This window comes from Notolepis coatsorum (assembly GCF_963971535.1).
Source record: "Notolepis coatsorum genome assembly, chromosome: 10".
Taxonomy (NCBI): Eukaryota; Metazoa; Chordata; class Actinopteri; order Aulopiformes; family Paralepididae; genus Notolepis; species Notolepis coatsorum.
Window position 1 is genome coordinate 47856654 of NC_140174.1, and position 20159 is coordinate 47876812.

Genomic DNA, 20159 nt, shown 5'->3' on the forward strand with positions numbered 1-20159 from the left:
GCAAGCAAAGAAACAGAAAACAAAAAAACAAAACAAAACAAAATACAGTGTTAAATACAATTTAAGATTGTTTTTAAAATTGAATATTTTTAAGAATTGCTTTTAGAATGCTCATCAATGTTACTAAAACATCAATTTCACCATACCTTTAAAAAGAAAAGAAAAAACACACAAAGTAATCAGAAGAAGTTTTGGATAACATGGCTGCAGCTACACTCATGCATGTGTGGGATATTTGTGGATATCCTGATGAAGAATGTCTCAGTCAACCGAGGCTTGGATAATAACAAGGTTTATTAACCAAACAGATAGAATACATAGAGAGAATGGCTGAGGCTCTCGCCCCAGGTGATCAGCTGAAATTACCCAGGTAAGACGCCTGGATAGATCTCAAGAGGAGATCTATATAGTTAACAGGAGGGGGTGTGGTCCCATTTGATAGGTCAGATGGGGGGGGGGGGGGTACAGGTAATGGGGACACAGGGGAGGGGAGTGTCTTATTTCACAGAGAGGGGGGGGCACAGGTAAGGGGATATAGGGGAGGGGACTATATTTACATGAGAACATTATATATTATACCACAATACTCACTTTTCTTTCTTATAATGTGGGTGAGATTAATGTATAATATACCAGGATTGTTTGGAACAGGTAAAAGTGAGTGGGGATAATAGTTTAAAATAGAATTATTTACATACATGATTAATAGAATTATTTACATACATGATTCATGACATGATCGACTGGACTGCGGTCTGTGTTATTTTGATATCAGAGATGTGGGAATAGATATCACCCTTTTCTTTTATTAATCGCTCAAAATACCTATATCAATGAGTGGTCCTCATCTCTGATATCAAACAACAATTAACATAATCATTAGAAGCTATCGCTGTGCAAATATCTTGGCATACCTTCAGTCGTTCATGTCGTGACTCTGGGGAGCTAATGTGATCGTTGTGCATACAGGCATCGTAATAAACCAATTAAATACATGCACTGTCTGTGTGGTCAGAATGCACAGGGTGAAAAAACAAAATTGTGTTCATAATTATTAGGAATCGGATTTACACATAAGGCTAATGTGTACAAAAACATTTTAACAACCGTTAACCTGGTGGTTAATAAAACTAACATGATTGCTTATGGGAAACTGTTCACATATATATATATATATTTTTGCACATTTTGTGATGATTCTTGATGAAATTACTTAGGATCCAGTTGTATTTAATCTGAGTTTGAGTGTCACTTTCATCTGTGATTGCCTCAGCTTTGTTGGTCTTTACTTAGAATCAGGCAATTTTCTCCATTTCTTCTCTATAAATGAGGAGATAAAACGTCTTATGCATCGCTTCTGTATGTAATTCTAGTGCATATACTATCAATGGTTCACCATACAGGTGCAAAACAACGTTACATGTCCTCTTCTATGAGAGAATAAAACAACTGATTCTTTCTTGTCTGACAATACAATTTTGTAACCTAAGTAATTCTAATGTGATGTAATGTGATCATGTGGTCACTTCTTCCTTCAGCAATACATTTTAGCTCATTATTACTAACCATTGTTAATGCTTTCTCATTGATTTCTTTTCATCACATCCCTAGTTCATCGTTTTGCAGATACATACAATTGTGTGAAAAGTTTCCTGCTTGTGAAGGTATTAATCTGAATGATGTTGCGTCGTTGTTGACAAGGTGTTCTCTGTCGGTCGTGTGGCAGGGCCAAACAGTAACACATAAAAATTAAATAAATATATACAATAGACATTACCTTAGTGGCTAATGTGTCAAAATAAAATTGAAAACCGTTAACCTAGTGGTTAATATAAAAGGTGATTATGATAATCGTTATGCATTGTTCTGTGGTCAAAACAAACTTGGTGTCTTGGAACAATCCAACTGGTTCTGCCCTGTTTAACAATACCATTTTGCAATGTGACTCTGTGATCATTTCTCATTGTCATTATAAAATTACAGTTCTTGTTTGTGAATCTGACAGTTGCTGTGAAGTGTTGATCATCTGTTCTCGGTCGGGGATGTGTCCTTCTGTGTGACCTGCTGTGTGTTGAACGTATCGTACATTCAGTTGATGTTTATGTGAGCCTGTTGTGTGGCAGTAAGACAGTCTCATTTGCTATGTGTCTCTTCTTGACGATGCAGTCGGGAATATTCACTGGTCGTCGTTCATTCAGAGGGGGCCTACAGGAGGTCGCCGTCCGCTCCCTGTGTACCTTGTCAAGGGTCACCGGTAGCAGTCAACTATAGTGGTCTTTTCCTGCAGCCTATGTTGTTCTCCACCACCACCACACATCCGCCACTGTGCTCACGCTTGGCTCCCATCAGGCCCAGAGACATGGTGGTCAGGGCGTTTTTGAATGTGTTGTGCTGGTTTCGCTGTCCTCTCCTCGTCATTGCGGCACCACTTGATGGAGGGCGAGGGCCCGCCGGTGTAGTGGCTAGTCAGTAGGATGCTCTCTCTCACACGGATGACAATCTTGTCATGGGAATCCACCTTGATGGTCGGGGCTCTGGTTCCCATCTGCAGGTGATGGGTTTGGTCTGCAGTGCCGGGGTGGAGGCCGTCAAAGGTTGATCTCCTCTTCGTCAGTGTCTCCTTGGTCAGTCTCCTTCGTGGTCCTCTGCTCCACTTTCTTGGGGATGTCTGTGGGCTGGGTTGGATGGTTCTCCCACGGTTGTTGTCGTCGCCTCTGGTTGTCAATTTTCTTTATGTGTCCCGCTGTGATTAGCTTGTTAATCTCAGCGCGGTACACAGTCTCTTGAGCGGGGTCTCTGGCTAGGCGCCGCTCTGTGTTCAATAGATACCGCTCCGTCGCTTCTTTTGGGGCGTGGAAGGTGGGCATACCTTCTCGCCTCAAGAGTGGAGTTGCGTATCTCATCACTCCGTTGACTTTGACTCTCTTTGTCCCTTGCTCGAGGAGTGCTATGGCGTAAATGTCTTCCTTGGAACGAATGTCTTTCTTTTCGTTCTTAAAGGGCATTGTCTCTAGTGTCCATAGCCTCTCGACATGCTGTAGGAGGGTGGTGTCTTCTTCTGTCACTCTGGAGTGGAGGCAGCTAGTGGCTGCTGTTCGGTTAAGAGACTTAGCGAGGGGGCCTTGTAATGTCCATCCTAGGCGGGTCTCGACTGCTGCAGGACAGCCTCTGGGCCCTGTGTGGACCCGGTCTATCGGGACTATGAGGTCTGCATGGTCGGAGCCTATCAGCAGGGTCGGGGTGGCACCGTCTATGAGCGGGATAGGTAGTTGACGCAGGTGCACATATTTATCCATCAGCTTGGCGATGGGGTAGGTGTACTGCGACAGGCCTATTTCTTGGCTGGTGAAAGCATTAGTAATCCTATACAGTCTCTCTGGCTGCCCGCTTGCTGCGATAGTGAAGGAGACATTCTCGCCCTTTATCGTCTTTAGATCTCTTCTTATTGTCCGAATCGTCATTGGTTGTGTCCGCAGCTTCGTGGTTCAGGTCGCGCGTCGTCTCACTCGTCCTGTCCTCTCACCAATTCGTGATCTGAGGGTGATAAACACTGCCTTAGAAAACTCCTCACATAAATGATTCAACGCCTTTCTGCTAAAGTGGAAAATCATTTTGGGATTAATTCAATTCATAGTAAATAAAATCACTTAATTGACAATAGGAAATGCAAACCAATTGCATTAGCAGTGATAACTTACGTCAAGAAGGTCACATTCACTACAATTTTATCAGATCTTGTGTCTAACTAGATCTTACAGCATTAGGCTTTAAATAAAATTTGTAAATGAATGGCCAAAGTCTTGAATCAGATAAAATAGTCTGTGGTGTTAAATTGAAGTTGATCTTACCTCAGGATGCGTTGGGTGTGCCTCAGGATACTTACCTCGCCACGACTTCTCTGGCGTTTTTCACATCTCAGTATGGCTCATCATAGCATAGCATGGGGAAAAAACATAAAATCTAGGTAGCCAGTTAATTTTTGCATGAAAAACAATCATTTGTTTTGTCATCTACGTTTTAACTAACCTTACTGTCATGCATTTGTCCTAATAAACTAATCTACACTGTAGCACTCAACACTTTGATGACCATTGTTACTCAGCTGATAGAGGTGTGCCTTGCCTGATGTCCTGTCGTACAGAACCTGTGAGTCGCTTTGGATAAAAGTGTCAGCTAAATGATCAATGTTGTTGATATCTTGTACATTTAGATAATTGTGCTGCAATTTTGGTGGTTGATAATTTTGCAATCATGGAGAGTATTAGTTGTTAAAAGAATAGTCTAAGGAAAGTCATGCATGTTATTGGTTATGAACAGAGAATAGAAGGAGGGGATTGTAAGTAGTTGTTTTCATCATTAATCTTTCATCTCGGGCACTTCTCTAATTCATGTGTCTTTTGAAAAGAGATGATGAAAACGACTGGTTAGTTATTGTTAGTATGGGAGTTAGGTAGATTTTCATAACTGCAAATTCATCACCGGTGTCTAATTCATGTTAATTAAGTGGTTCTCTGTTGCCATCCACCGCTAGGTGAGTTCATCAAGTCTGTGGTCACGAGTGCAGGCATTTGCATTGCTTTGTCTCCCAAGTGCCCACTCTGAAGAAATTTACATGTGGGTGTTTTGGATGTAGATTTGTTCCAAATGGTCAATCGATTGTCTCTCAGCTCTGCACTGTCTCTCGGTTGACATGCAAATTGTTGGATTTTCTGTCTTTTGTGATACAATTTGGGTGTAGTCATTCACTGTTTTGCATCTCGCCTCAGAGCCAGATCTGTAAATACAAACACATGTTAATTTTCCACTCTTTTCTAAAACCTGGGTGAATCCTCTTTGACTGTCTGTGTGCTCAACAAACATTAGCTAGATCTCATCCATCCCGTTCTTGGATGTAATGATAGTGTTATCATTTATCAATCATATCGCATATGTACACAAGCATATGAATGTGGACCCACACATTTTGAATCATGTTTAAAATGTCTTACAATGGAAAGGGCTAGTTATCTTTCATTGGTTCTTTAGATAAACACATTAACTCAAGTGAATATAACCTAAACATCTTACTTTTAAACATGATCTATGTTGTTTGTGTTCCAAGTTTTCAACATTGAAAGCTTATAAAGTCTAATCTAACGCTGTTTATGTGGACTACAATTCCTGTACTGCCATATATTGGGAACCGGAAGTGTTTGTTTAGCTCCCATGGTCAGTATGACCGGTACGCCCACAGATGTATTATAATTCTGAAACAGACATTGTAATTAGCTTTATGTGACTTATAATGTGTAAATTAAAGCACATAAACACTCAAGTGATCTGAGATAGTTGTAATTTGCTTTAACTGATAGTTGTGTATATGTACAGTTTCTACGTCAAATGACTCCCTTTTCTTGACTCCTTTTGTATCACAAAAAGTACTGAATTTGCAAATCTGGTATGTCATAAATGTACAGATGTAGCAGTACTGACTATCTGTCTGTCATGTATGTCATAATATGTTCTGATAAATTGAAAATGGGGGACCCTGATGTAAACAAATCTGGTATTGAAAATGGGGGACCCTGATGTAAACAAATCTAAAGTCTCTCTCTGGTCTGCATCCCCTTAACAATTGTGTATTGAGCTGTGCTGTATTGTACCCATTCTGCAATCTGTTAATAAAGTTTTCAATCAATCAATGCATCTATATTTATGATTTTTATACTCACCGGGGACAGCTGTTGTGTTGGGTTGGATCCGTTACGTGTCGTCAGCAACCCGCATCTCGCCACTTCAACTCAACATTTTCCAATAGCAGCGCGCACATACATATACAAATAAAACATATACTACACGTGGATTTCACGCACCCTTGGCCTTGGGTACATTACACTTTACGTTCGCTTATGGATAGTTTAATATAAAATAATCACTTCACGGCGCGCATAGCGTGACGTCATTGCTCCATGCGACGTTCGTGCGTTCTCATTCGCCTCGGAAATAACGCTTTGCAATTCATACAGTATTTTTCCAACGAGCTCTCAATAGCCTGGAATTCCTATACCAGCGTTTTGTTACCGAATGAACGCGCCTGTGCATATGTGAAACGTAAACAAACTGAAACGATAAAACTATACTTCTCCAAATGGCCGTTCCCGTGGGCCGGTGTTCTGCGGAATCCGGAAATTACTATCCTAGTTTGTTCCCGTGAACTGCACTTCAATGTTATTCTTTGTATAACGGTAATTCGTCTCTCAATGCTCGTCGCGCTATCCGCAGCCGGTTCTTGACTCAATAAAGCAACGCGACGGGTCCTATAATACTTGTGCACATACGAACGAGACTTAAACAGACAAACAAACGATAATACATATAAGTTAACGTGTGTGTATATCTGACTGTATTGGATCGCTTTACGTTTAGTCGGCCAACATCTGTTGCGACAAGGCATTAATACCCTTGATATATAACTACACATCGTTATTAAAATCATAACGACCGAACCTGACTTCGAAATTTACCAGCGATATATTAGATTATATATACCTTTTAATCATACTCTCGGCCTCTTAACCCGCGACTAACGTCCTGTTTAATGTACTTTCCGCGATTGATGTCCCGTTTAATGTACATTTACGTACTCCCGGGACATCGCGTAATCATGTACTAACTAGGACATCGCGTGATCATCTTCCCGCTATCTGTATTGGTCAATTGGTTAATTTAATCCAAAATACATCGTTTTCAGGAATGAGATTGTGGGCTTAGTTTGAGGTTGAAACAATGAATATTATGACGCTACTCTGGTAATTTCTAATTATGATTCCATCAGCTTCTCGGTCCTAACTTCCCGCCTCTTTGCAAAGGAATCACAGAACGTTTTTAACAGAGTAGCGTTTTCCAAGGATATCACATCATAATAAGCTCACGTATCTATTTTGTTGCCTATATTTTTAGTCTGCATCAGCTAGACTAGGGGTAGCAATCCAACAACCTGTGTGTGCCTTAGCTTTCGGTCGGCTCCGACTCGACCAGGAATAGCACCTCAACCTTTGTGCCTAAACTTTTGGGAATAGCACTATAACCCATCCTCTCAGAACCGCCTGATAAAGGACCCAGGTGCACGCGCGCCCTGGTAACGATTCTCAATACAGATCAGATATATTAATGCACATTATTCTACTCAGCCATGATCTCAATATTGGACAACATTCTGTAATATTCACCTGGCACAGAGAAAAGCGGGAAGATTTTAATTCCTTCCATACATTTTTGGTCGACCATCCTATTATACTCACTTTTCTCTGTATAGTTGAATGATACAGCACGCCGGGAGGACGCAAAAAGTCCGTCACAAGTTCGTAGACGCCAATTGTGGGATATTTGTGGATATCCTGATGAAGAATGTCTCAGTCAACCGAGGCTTGGATAATAACAAGGTTTATTAACCAAACAGATAGAATACATAGAGAGAATGGCTGAGGCTCTCGCCCCAGGTGATCAGCTGAAATTACCCAGGTAAGACGCCTGGATAGATCTCAAGAGGAGATCTATATAGTTAACAGGAGGGGGTGTGGTCCCATTTGATAGGTCAGATGGGGGGGGGGGTACAGGTAATGGGGACACAGGGGAGGGGAGTGTCTTATTTCACAGAGAGGGGGGGGCACAGGTAAGGGGATATAGGGGAGGGGACTATATTTACATGAGAACATTATATATTATACCACACATGACATATATTAATTTCCTTCCGGATTATGGCTCCTTTGAGTTTCTTTTTGAAACTGTCCTTGTTTTCCGTCCGTATAATATGTAATGGGATCCTATTCCAGTATGTTATGGCTCTATACATTGCAGTTCTCTTTAGAGCGTTGGTTCTAGGCAGAGGTAGGGTGAAGCGACTACTTGAAGCATGTCTGGTATTATGGTCATGTCTATCATTGGTGGATAAAAGCATAGAATACAATTGAGTGGGTTTACCCAAGGTACAAATGTTCTTTAAAAACCTAATCAAACTGCATGCTAGTCTCTCCTCCACCCTCATCCACGACAGTCTAGCATGCATTCCCTCCACACTATTCCTTATAGAGCAGTGAAGAGTGAGTCAGGCAGCTCTATTTTGAGTGAGCTGGAGTTTACTAAGCTCTTGCTTTGACGCGCTAGACCAAATTGCTGGGCAGTAGTCAAGATGGGACAAGACTAAAGATTGTACTACCATTTTAATTGTTGTATTCGTTAGGAGGTGAAAAGATGGCGCCGCTACGTCCGGCTGCCTGTCTGTGCGCTCCGTCGAGACTGTGCATACTTTTGTTAATATTTATAGTTTTAAGAGTTTTGTCTGTACCAACAGTAGGTGCATTTAATGTGTATGACCGTCAGTCACTTATAGACATTGGATTACGGGAAACTTACCGACTGGATTACTCTCTGGATCAGCTCTCTGAACCGCAACAATGGCCCGTTGAGATCTTGAGGACATCAGGACCGGATCTCGCCCCCAGGGACAAAGGACCCAGACGGCGAGGAAAGAGAGCTGGAGTCCGTAACAGGCTGAGAACCAGGCGGCACAGGACACCACTACCCAGTATATTGCTAGCCAATGTACAATCAATAGACAATAAACTAGACGACATCCGAGCAAGGATTCAATTCCAGAGAGACGTTAGGGACTGTAACGTTCTCTGCTTCATCGAGACGTGGCTGGCGCCAGAAGTCCCAGACCACGCCATCCAACCGGCCGATCATTTCTTCATTCACCGCAAGGATAGAACAGCAGAATCCGGTAAACAACGTGGAGGAGGTATTGCCTTCATGTTGAACAAAAATTGGAGTGACCCAACTAACGTGAAGGAAATATCCAACCACTGCTCCCCAGAACTGGAATATATAACCATCAAGTGTCGTCCTTTCTTCCTCCCGAGGGAGTTAACGGCGATCGTCCTGGTCGGAGTGTATATTCCACCGCAAGCTGAAGCCAGCAACAAGGTTGCGCTCTCCAGACTACACGACGAGGTAAATAGAATCCAAGAGGCGAATGTTAACGCCGCCATTTTAGTTCTGGGAGATTTCAATAGCGCCAATCTGAGAAAGGTATTGCCCGACTTCTATCAGCATGTGACTTGCAACACCAGAGGCGGTAACATCCTAGATCACTGTTACACGCAATTTAAAGGTGGCTACAAGGCTCATTCTGATAGTGGCTTCGGTAAGTCAGATCACGCATCAATTTTTCTTACACCGAAGTACAGACAGAGAATTAAAAGTACTCCCGTAGTCTCGCGAGAGGTGCAGAAATGGGATGTGACGTCAGAGGATACGATCCGGTCAGTGTTTCACAACACAGACTGGAATGTGTTCCGCGACACAGATAACATTAATGCCTACACGGAGACAGTGCTGGACTATGTTTGTACTAGGGTGAAAGAAACAATCCCCACTACCAAAATGAAAGTTTACCCAAATCAAAAACCCTGGGTAGACAAATCCGTCCGTGAAGCTCTGAGAGAGCGCACCAAAGCATACAACGACGGCCTAGAGGCAGGCAACATGAATGACCACAAGGTGGCGCGATACAACGTAAGGAGGACTGTGTCAGAGGCCAAACGACGCTACAGGGATAAAATTGAACTCCAGTTTGAACAAGCTGACTCTAGAGCTATGTGGCAGGGGCTCAAAACGATGACAGACTACAAAGGCGCCTCCCTCAAACTGAACAGTGACATCTCCTTAGCAAATGACCTCAATACCTTCTATGCGAGGTTTGATGCTGGTAATAACAACACCAGCTCACAAGCCTCGGCAATGGGGGGGGGGGGGTCGGCTGCTGATGGAGGCGCAGTGTTCAGGGTAACAGAGCATGAGGTGAGGCGGACCTTTAAAAAAGTGAATATCAGGAAGGCAGCAGGTCCAGACGGCATCCCCGGCCGCGTCCTAAAAGTCTGTGCCGACCAACTGGCCCCAGTATTCACTGACATATTTAACCTGTCCTTAGAACAGGCTGTCATCCCCACCTGCCTGAAGAAGTCCACTATTATCCCTGTACCCAAAAAATCCAAGCCTGCTTGCCTCAACGACTACCGCCCTGTAGCTCTCACCTCCATAGCCATGAAGTGCTTCGAGAAGCTAGTAAAGGGCTACATCTGCTCCTCCCTCCCCATCAACATGGACCCCCTGCAATTTGCATACCGCCCCAACAGGTCCACGGAGGACGCCATATCCCATGTGCTGCACACAGCAGCATCACACCTGGACAAGAGGCAGGGGAACTATGTGAGAATGCTATTCATCGACTACAGCTCGGCATTCAATACCATAGTCCCCTCCATACTCATAGCCAAGCTCAGGGACCTGGGCTTGGGCTATGACCTCTGCCAGTGGGTCTTGGACTTCCTGACTGGCAGACCCCAGGTGGTGAGAGCAGGCAACTGCACCTCCTCATCCATCACCCTCAACATAGGGGCCCCCCAGGGCTGTGTTCTGAGTCCCCTCCTCTACTCCCTGTACACACACGACTGTGTGGCTCAGCGGAGTAGCAATACAATCGTCAAAGTTGCTGACGACACAGTGGTGGTGGGCCTGATCTCTGCCAACGACGAGAGGGCCTACCTGGAAGAGGTCAAGGTCCTGGCGGGATGGTGCCAGGAAAACAGCCTCTCCCTGAACGTCAGCAAAACAAAGGAGATGATTGTGGACTTCAGGAGGTCGGGGGTCAAGGACTACAGCCCCCTCAGCATCGACGGGGCACCGGTTGAGAGAGTCAACAGCTTTAAGTACCTCGGAGCCTACATATCCGAGGACTTGACATGGACCACACACATTAACAGTGTTGTGAAGAAGGCACGACAACGCCTCTACTTCCTCAGGCGCCTAAGGAAGTTCCAAGTCAGCCAGAAGATCCTTAAGAACTTCTACTCATGTACAATAGAGAGCATCTTGACCGGCAACATCACCTCCTGGTTTGGGAATAGCACTGCACAAGACCAAAGCAGACTACAAAGAGTGACACGTTCAGCCGAACGCACAATTGGAGGGGGGCTCCCCACCCTCCAGAACATTTACTACAAGCGTTGCAAGGGCAAGGCTAAGAGAATCATTAAAGACTCCAGTCACCCGAACAACTGCCTCTTTGAACTGCTGCCGTCAGGCAAGCGATACAGGAGTCTCAAGGCGAGCACAGAAAGACTCAGAAGAAGCTTCTATCCCCAGGCCATCAGGCTGCTAAACGAACAATGAATGAACACTACACAACAACAACCACCAAACGCACATAGCACACACATCCACACGCACACACTCACTTTAAACAAACACACTGTAGCACCCACTCCACACACTTATAGCACACACCCACTTTAAACAAACACACTGTAGCACCCACTCCCCACACTTTATATTTATGGATGAAGGATTGCACTACAACTCGTACACCTTACTGTAAATTGTACCTAAAATTGTACCTCATCCCATTTCTGCTTTGCACTAGATAGTACTGTACATTAGTACACTGCATAGTATTGTGTATTGTATATTATATGGTAACTCAGAACATTGTACATATGTCTATACCGAACACTGTGACCTCATTTTCTTCTTCTAAATTCATGCTATATTATGTTATTATGTTATTTGATACTATCTTGTCTAGCACAGTCTCTGGAGCGTAACAGTAAGAAGCATTTTGTATGAAAGTATTCTGTACTTCTGTATGACAACTATTAAAGAACTTGAACTTGAACTTGAGGTAGGCATTTATTCTTATTATGGAGATGTTTCTACTCATCCTGGTAACCATGTTATTAATCTGGGTAGACCAAAGTAGTGCCTCGTCAATAGTTACACCCAACAATTTGGCCTCCTTCACTTGTTCAATACCAGCGTCTTGTAATGAGAGACTCAGTCTATGCTCCGACCTTAAGGCATATTTAGAGCAGAGTATAAGACATTTTCTTTTTGCTACATTTAATTTTAGTCTGTTTTCAGTTATCCAATTCGAAATCATAAATAATTCACTCTGAAGTATCTTATTCACTTGTTCTGTGCTCTCAGCGGATGCATATATAGTTGTATCATCAGCATAAATCGCTGTACCTGCACTTTCCAATACATAAGGCATATCACTTACAAATATAGAGTAAAGGAGGGGTCCAAGACAACTTCCTTGGGGAATACCACACTGGAGTGTTACCATATTTGACATGGAACCATTAAATATAACACATTGTTGTCTATTAGACAAGTAGCTTCTCATCCATTCCATGGCAGTGTCTTCAAACCCATATGTGTGTAATTTCAATAATAATAGGTCATGATCTATGATGTCGAAAGCCGCACTGAAATCCAAGAGCACTGTACCCACAACTAACTTCCTATCGATCAGCTGTAGCCAGCTATCTGTAAGAGATGTTAACCCTTGTGTACCCCTGGTCCCTTTTTCTACTTTTTTGAAATATTTTGAGTGTGTGTGTGAGCACAGCGGTGTCTGTGTTTATTATTATTTCATGAAATTGGGTAAATATCTTAATTTTACATATATGTTCATTGTCTTAAAAGCTTATAACATGAAACACTCTAGAAAAATAGTTACAGTATTTACTGCCTTGTTTACCCCTGGTCCCTTTTTCTACTCTCCGTCCGCTCCAATGTTAAAACGGCATTTTTAACCATTTTTAAATATGCTCTTATTCGTTCAATTCTCGATATATCTACCAAACCTTTGCATATTCCATGAGCTAAGGACCCTGTCTAGGTCAGGATGTGCTGTTACCGATGTAAAACGCATGGTGGCGTAATCGCTCCACAGATAACTTTGCCACAATTCAAGGGAGGTGAGATATGCTGTACCGGGCTGCTAGTGATTGAAACGCCGGAGACATCGTTTGGGGTGGTGGGGGGGGGGGGGGGGGGGCAAGTGGATTTTCTGAGACAGAACCAGAGACGAACCGGACCGCGCAGTCGACAGCGCGCCATACGCCGAAATACAAGCCCCCCATCGCCGGCGCGCGCCAACGAGGAAGTGTCATTCACGGAGCAGGTCTGGTTCTCTTCCCAACAGCGAGGCGAGTCCAATATTTCTGCCGCAGAACAACTTGGAACTGCCCGCAACAGATTTGGGTAAGTTGAGCGCTTAGTAACGTTTCGCCTCAAAGCCGTTTCTGGCCGAACTAGTCATCGAATCTTTAATATTTTTTTTGATTCGTATTCAGAGGTATTTCGTCGAGATATTTCTAAATGTAATTTATCAAAAAAAAAAATGAGAAATATGGTAAAAAACAACATTAATCAGTTTTTTCGATGAAAAAACACGTTGTATCAAACAAACACAGGTTTGAGTGGTTATAATTCATAAATATGAGTAATCTGTTGAGAGATATATTGAGATTATGCTATTACTGTTAATCATGGGTAGAATTTTTTTTTTTAAATAGTAAACAGTTAAAATTATATGGCTTTAAACATGATGTATCATTTCATCTCTTAAGCCCAGTGAGCTCCACCATTGCTAGGGATGCACAGCAGTTCCTGTAGATAGAGTATCCTACTTTGTATGCATGCTGGAAATCAGAATTAATGTTGTTTTCGTTGAAATACTTTTGAATCTGCTTGAACACAATTCCTTCCAATAATTTACCTATTACTGGTAAAATACTAATGGGCCTACTGTTTGAACCTGTAAATGGCTCTTTACAGTTCTTTGGTAGTGGAGTTACTTTGGCTATTTTCCAAGGAAAGACCCTCTCTTCAAAACATAAATTAAATATATGTGATAGTGGCTTAGCCACAAATTTTGCAGACATTTGTAGCAGTTTTCCATTCAGATTATCAACACCGCAAGGTTTATCTGGTTTAAGTGCTAGGAGGAGCTTTTCAATATCATTTGGACTTGTGCTCCTGAATTTACATCGGCATTTCTTGTCATACATTATATGTTTTTTAATTACAGAGTCTGACAGCTTACCACTCATTGGCAACATTTGATTTCTAATTGTGTTTACCTTGGAAACAAAGTAGTTGTTGAAATGGGTTGCAATGTCAAATGGTTTAGTGATGAATATACCATCTGACTCAATAAATTATGGCGTTTTGCCCATTTTATTTCTACCCATAGCTTCATTCAATGTTTTCCATAGTCTCTTACTGTCCCCTTTACACTCCTCCAATCTGGTTTGATAATAATGTTTTTTCTTCTGCCTATTCATTTTGGTTATTTTGTTTCTCAATGAGCGGTAAACTTTCCAATCTTCTGGATTCTCTAATGCAATAGCTACTTTTTTCAGTCTGTCTCTTTCTTTCATGCCGTTTTTCAACTCAGGATCCAGCCAGGGTGTTTTGATTGCTCTGACGGAGAGCTTCTTTACAGGAGCATTGTCACAGACATCTGTAAATAATTCCATAAACTTCTCTAATGCAGCCTCTGTATGCCTTGTCTCTAGCACATTATTCCAGGGTAAATTTTTTACATCATTAATAAACTCATCCTCAGAAAATGTCTTATATATTCTTTTATAAATTATTTTTGGTCCTACCTTAGGAACCTTCATCTTTAAGGTTAACGCAATAATGTTGTGGTCACTGAAGCCCACAGGCTCAGATACAACGTTTGAAATTTTTTTCCTGGCATTCGTAAAACAATGGTCTATACAGGTCGATGAGACTGATCCTGCACTATTATTAATTCTTGTTGGTACATCAATAATTTGAAACAAATTACATACAGCGGCCGCATCATTCAGTTTCTTCTTCAGTGTACAACTTCTGGAAAACCAATCAATATTCATATCTCCTAATATACAGATTTCATTATCTCTGTCGGTTACATTCTGCAGCATTGTACATATATTGTCTAAGTATACAATGCTAGAGCCTGGTGGCCTATAGCAACAGCATATCAGCAATGGTTTCAAATAAATAAGGCATGTGAACTTGTAGCCATAAGGCCTCCACCCCTGTAATACTTAAGTGTCAGGAATGGAGGTAGGTGAATTCCAATGGGTGAAGGCAATCACAGAGACGGAGAGTGTTTACTCTTGAACAGGTTCGACTTTAATAGTAAGAACACAGAGTAAATTCTAAGAGAGACAAATGCTAAATAGCATAGGCAGGAATAAGGTAAATAGGAGCTTATTGGAGGTCCAGAGTTGAACCGTCCGCGTTATCCCCGAACGCAATTAGTGAAGACCTGACAATGAACAAGCAGAAGACAGGTAGGTTACATAGACACCAAATACCAACATTCCACATACACCCCCGTGACAGCCAATCAGGAACCACCCCTAAGTGACAGCACTAATTGACAGGGAAAGGACAGGTGACAAGCCCAGTGACATATGCCAGGAATGTGGGTGGTCACCGACCTCAGTCGGTGTCCAGAACGTAACACTTAAGTCTTTTCTTACTTTGACCGGGATATGATTTTGAACATAGAGAGCAATGCCCCCTCCATATTTGTCTCTATCTAATCTAAAAATATTATATCCTTGTATATTCAGTGGTGTATCCTCTATTATTTCATCTAGGTGTGTCTCTGAAATAGCCATTATGTGTAAGCTGTTATCTAGCATTATAGAGCTCAGCTCATGCACCTTATTCTTCAAGCTACAAATATTCAAATGAGCAAGTCTTAGACCTTTTTTAGGTATTTTAGGTGACATTGTCATGATTTAGTTTAATTAAATGAACAAGATCAAATAAGAAATACAAATAAAATAAGATAAAAACAAAATAAGATAAAAACTGGAAAACCGTGTTCCTCAGACTACACACATTCAAATGAGCAAGTAAAGCCAGTTTATTACTTCTACTTATTAGAGCTGTTTTGCTGTTCTCTCCTGGGTTGCACAACGAGTCTATCATATTTCAGATAGGCCCATTCTCCCCTTGCTCTTGCTGCTCTCATCTGAGGTAGCAGTTCTTTAAGTTTTTGGCGCACAGTATCCGAGAAGTCTTCATTCATATAAATGTTGGTGCCTTTTAGATTGTTAGCTTTTGAGAGAATTTCCTGTCTATCTTTATACCTGAATAACTTCACTAATATAGATTGTGGGCTCTTGCCATCACCATCAGCCGATGGCCTTCCAATACGGTGTGCTCGTTCTATTTCTATATGCTTTTGATCAATTTTAATTTTTTCACTTAAGATTTCTCTGAATTTCTTTTCAGAGTCCGACCAATTTTCATCAGGTGATTCTGGGATGCCGTCAATGACAATGTTGTTTCTCCTAGACTGGTTTTCTAGATACTCAACTTTGTCCAGCCAGCGTTTGTTTTCAGCTTGAAGAGCCTCAGAGTTGGATTGAAGGTGTTTAATAGCACCAGTGGTCTCAGAATTAAGAGTGACCTTCAATTCATCCACTTCTCTCTGAGAGTATTCAAGGCTCCTTTTAAACCCCTGCATTTCTCTAGACAGATCATCAATACGCTTATTGGTTGAGTCATTGATCATTTGCACAAAGCCCTTGAAACTATTCTCTTGTTGCGTGATAAGATCTTTATAGTAGGACTTTTGTTGGTCCAAAAGTTCACGAACAACTGAGAGAGAAATAAGGTCTTCTTCATTTTTCTTAGGTGGCATTTTATCAGATTGTCAATGCCCCTCTAGACAGTTAAACAGTTACAACTGGCCTGATGGTGACGCCTGGACCTGGCCTGATGGTACAGCCTGGGCCTGGCAGGTGTGTGTAAACAACTCTGCAATATAGCCCTTACAAGTAGTGAGGGGCATCAATTATCAAAGGAAGAAATAAAGAGAGCCATCAAATAATTTAAGCTGGGCAGGGCACCAGGAAAGGATAATAAGTGCCATTGCTGACATTCTACATACAGTAGGCTTCTAAATAAAATCTGGGTTAAAAAGGAGGTACCCAATCACTGGAGATAAGGACTACTTGTCACAATTCCCAAGAAAGGCAACCTCAGTGAATGCAAAAACTGGAGAGGCATCATGCTTATCTCTTAGTCCCCAGTCAAATCTGCTGAATCATTTTGGATATAATGCAAGAATCATCTGACAAGATATTCAGAAAGGAACAAGCTGGTTTCCGGGAGAACAACTCCTGTACAGATCACATTGCATGACTTGGAATAATACTCAAGTGATGCATAGAATGGCAATCATCACTGTTCATGAACTTTGTTGACTTGGAGAAAGCCTCCGACAGCCTAGACAGAAGCATTTAATGGAAACTGCTCCGACATTATGGAATACCTATGAAACTGGTCAAACATAAAAACAGGAGTATAACAAGACTGTCTACTGTCACCCCTGCTCTTTCTTGTTGCCGTCGACTAGACCATGAAAAGGTCAGTGGATGGCCAAAGGAAAAGGTTACAGTGGACTCCCTTCAAACAATTAGAAGATTTGTGCAGATTTATTGATTGATTGATTGATTGAAAAGTTTATTAACAGATTGCAGAATGGGTGTACAGTACTTAAGCATTACATCACGCGCAGGAGTGGTTTGTGAACAATAAACCATGCCTAGGGGTGGTCGTTAGACCCCCCTAGGCATGGTTTATTGTTCACAAATCACGACTGCAAGTGGTGTAAAGCTTTTATACAACTGCCACATTCATCCAACCTTATTTCTATACAATAAACACACATTAATCGAAGATTTATTGAAAAAACCATCCGCCAGAAAAAGTAGTTCCCACAACTACAAAAAAGACAATTTGCCTCCATGTGGAAGCAGATCGGAAGTGCATCCAACCAACTAACACATCCAACTGTGTATTATTGGAATGATTGAGAGAAGTTGCCTCATGTGGAAGCAGCTTGAAGTGCATCCAACCAACTAACACATCCAACTGTGTATTATTGGAATGATTGATTGAACATTTTATTACCAGATGCAGAATGGGTACAATACAGTACGGCTCAATACACACAATTGTTAAGGGAATGCAGACCTACTTTCCATAGAACTTCATTCTTAGATGCTTCTATAGAAAGTAGGTAAAACAAATTAAAAAGTTTTCTTTGCCCTATAGGAAAAAAACTTTTTCTTCGCCCTATTTTTTTATTAATTTTTTTAAACCTACTGTAGAGGGCCTAAACTTAACCAGTTGGAAACCAAGCGTACAGTAATAAAATTAGCAATCAATCAATCAATCAACTCAATAGGCCATGCTCACTTAGAACAGCGCAGCACCCAGCTCTCTCTCAGTCTGACTATCCCCCGCGTTGCAGACAGGAGTGTGTGTGTGTGTGTGTGTGTGTGTGTGTGTGTGTGTGTGTGTGTGTGTGTGTGTGTGTGTGTGTGTGTGTGTGGGGGGGGCAGTGATGCCACAGATTACTTGTAAAAGTAATCTGATTACTGATTACTGATTACTCCTTTAAAAAGTAATCTTAGTTACTTTACTGATTACTTGATTATCAGAGTAACTTAGTTACTTTGAAAGTAACTAGGTTATGAAGTCGTCCCCCCTGCTGCTGCCACAACATAAGAATGACAAAAAAAAATGTGTAAAATGTACTCAGTTTGAGTAAAATGTACTAATAGGGCAGGTAGGCCTATCTTGCTATCTATAGATCTATAGATTTCACAAAAGATAAATGGTCAATAACACCACATGTAGGCTGATATGTAGCCTACCTTTGAGGCCTGCCCCATTCAGATATGGTTCTACGTTATTATTATTTATTATTGTGTGAATGAATGAATGAAAACTTTATTTAACAGATTGCAGAATGGGTACAATACAGTACGGCTCAATACATACAATTGTTAAGGGGATGCAGACCTGAGAAAGACGTTTGTCTTGTTTCCATCAGGGTCCCCCATTTTCAATTCATATAGACATTTATGACATACACAACATACATGACATTTATGGCATAGGGACATATAGGTATTTAGTACTGATACATTTGTGACATAAGCGGTATTCAAATATACAGTACTGTTACCCCTAGATCCTGACAGAGTATATACATATGATGGGGAGGGGACTGTACATTAGGAGGGGGTGGGTGGGTGGGAGGGAAATATACATACGGCGGGGAGGGAATATATATACTGCAGTGTTGTCAGTGTGCTACTGACAACCTACATACTGCAGTATGGTGTTCCATGTTGGTGTTCCATGTTCATGAATAGTGCAATGCAAAAGATGTTTAACTCAAAGGTGGAACATACTGTTTGGCTGGTGCAGCTCCGACTCCGAGTCCTGTAGAAGTCGATGGTCGTGCTGTGCTGTATATTCCATATGCGGTAGACAGTATTTTGTTTCCTCCGCAAAGTGAATGTTTTTTTCACCCGGCTTAGCTTACACAAACGTTAAGTAGACTAGTGAACTTCCAGTGCAAGAAAGCGTTACGAGCGCGAGCGTCTCCCTGCTAGCTCGCAGGTCAGCCTGATAATAACAATAACAGCCGCGCCCACCAGCATGGCTCAACACGCGAGGTCGCGTGCTGTGACGTCACTCCCCAATACAAGGAAAAGCTTTCCAAAACGTATATTTGACTGTCGAAAACGAAAGAAAATACTGCATTCCGCCTGCATTATGATGAGATAGTAACGAAATAGTAACGCACAGCCACTTGGACAAGTAACTGCAATCAGATTACTGGCTTGTAAAGATTAACGCGTTAGATTACTATTTTCGGGGAAAAGTAATCAGATTACAATAACGCGTTAGTGGCATCACTGGTGGGGGGGGGGGGTGTGGCGGTGGGTGGAGACTAGAGCTAGCGCTGACAGTCAGAGAGAAGGAAAAAGAAATTGAAAAAAAAATGCAAATTAATCAATCAATCAAATCGCGATTTTTCTTTTGTTCTAGAATGACTCAAGACCCATCAATTACATCATCCAACATTGTTTAAAGGACTAACACATTCGCAGTGACAGAATCGCTTCATAATTAGTCGTTATGGCGCTATCAACATATCCATTTGTTGTCCGAGATCTTGTTTTCTCCCGGAGTGAGCCGGCGGAGTGATATGTGATTCGGTTGTGGGCGGGTCCTGAGCCCAGGACCGTGGATTGTTGCCAATAAAGACGTGTAAATGGACTGTTTCAGCCAATCAGAATCGAGAAATTTGCATGCCGTTGTATAAAGCTCAATACATACAATTGTTAAGGGGATGCAGACCAGAGAAAGACTTTCGTCTTGATTACATCAGGGTCCCCCATTTTCAATTCATCATAACATATATGACACACACGACATACAGGTAGACA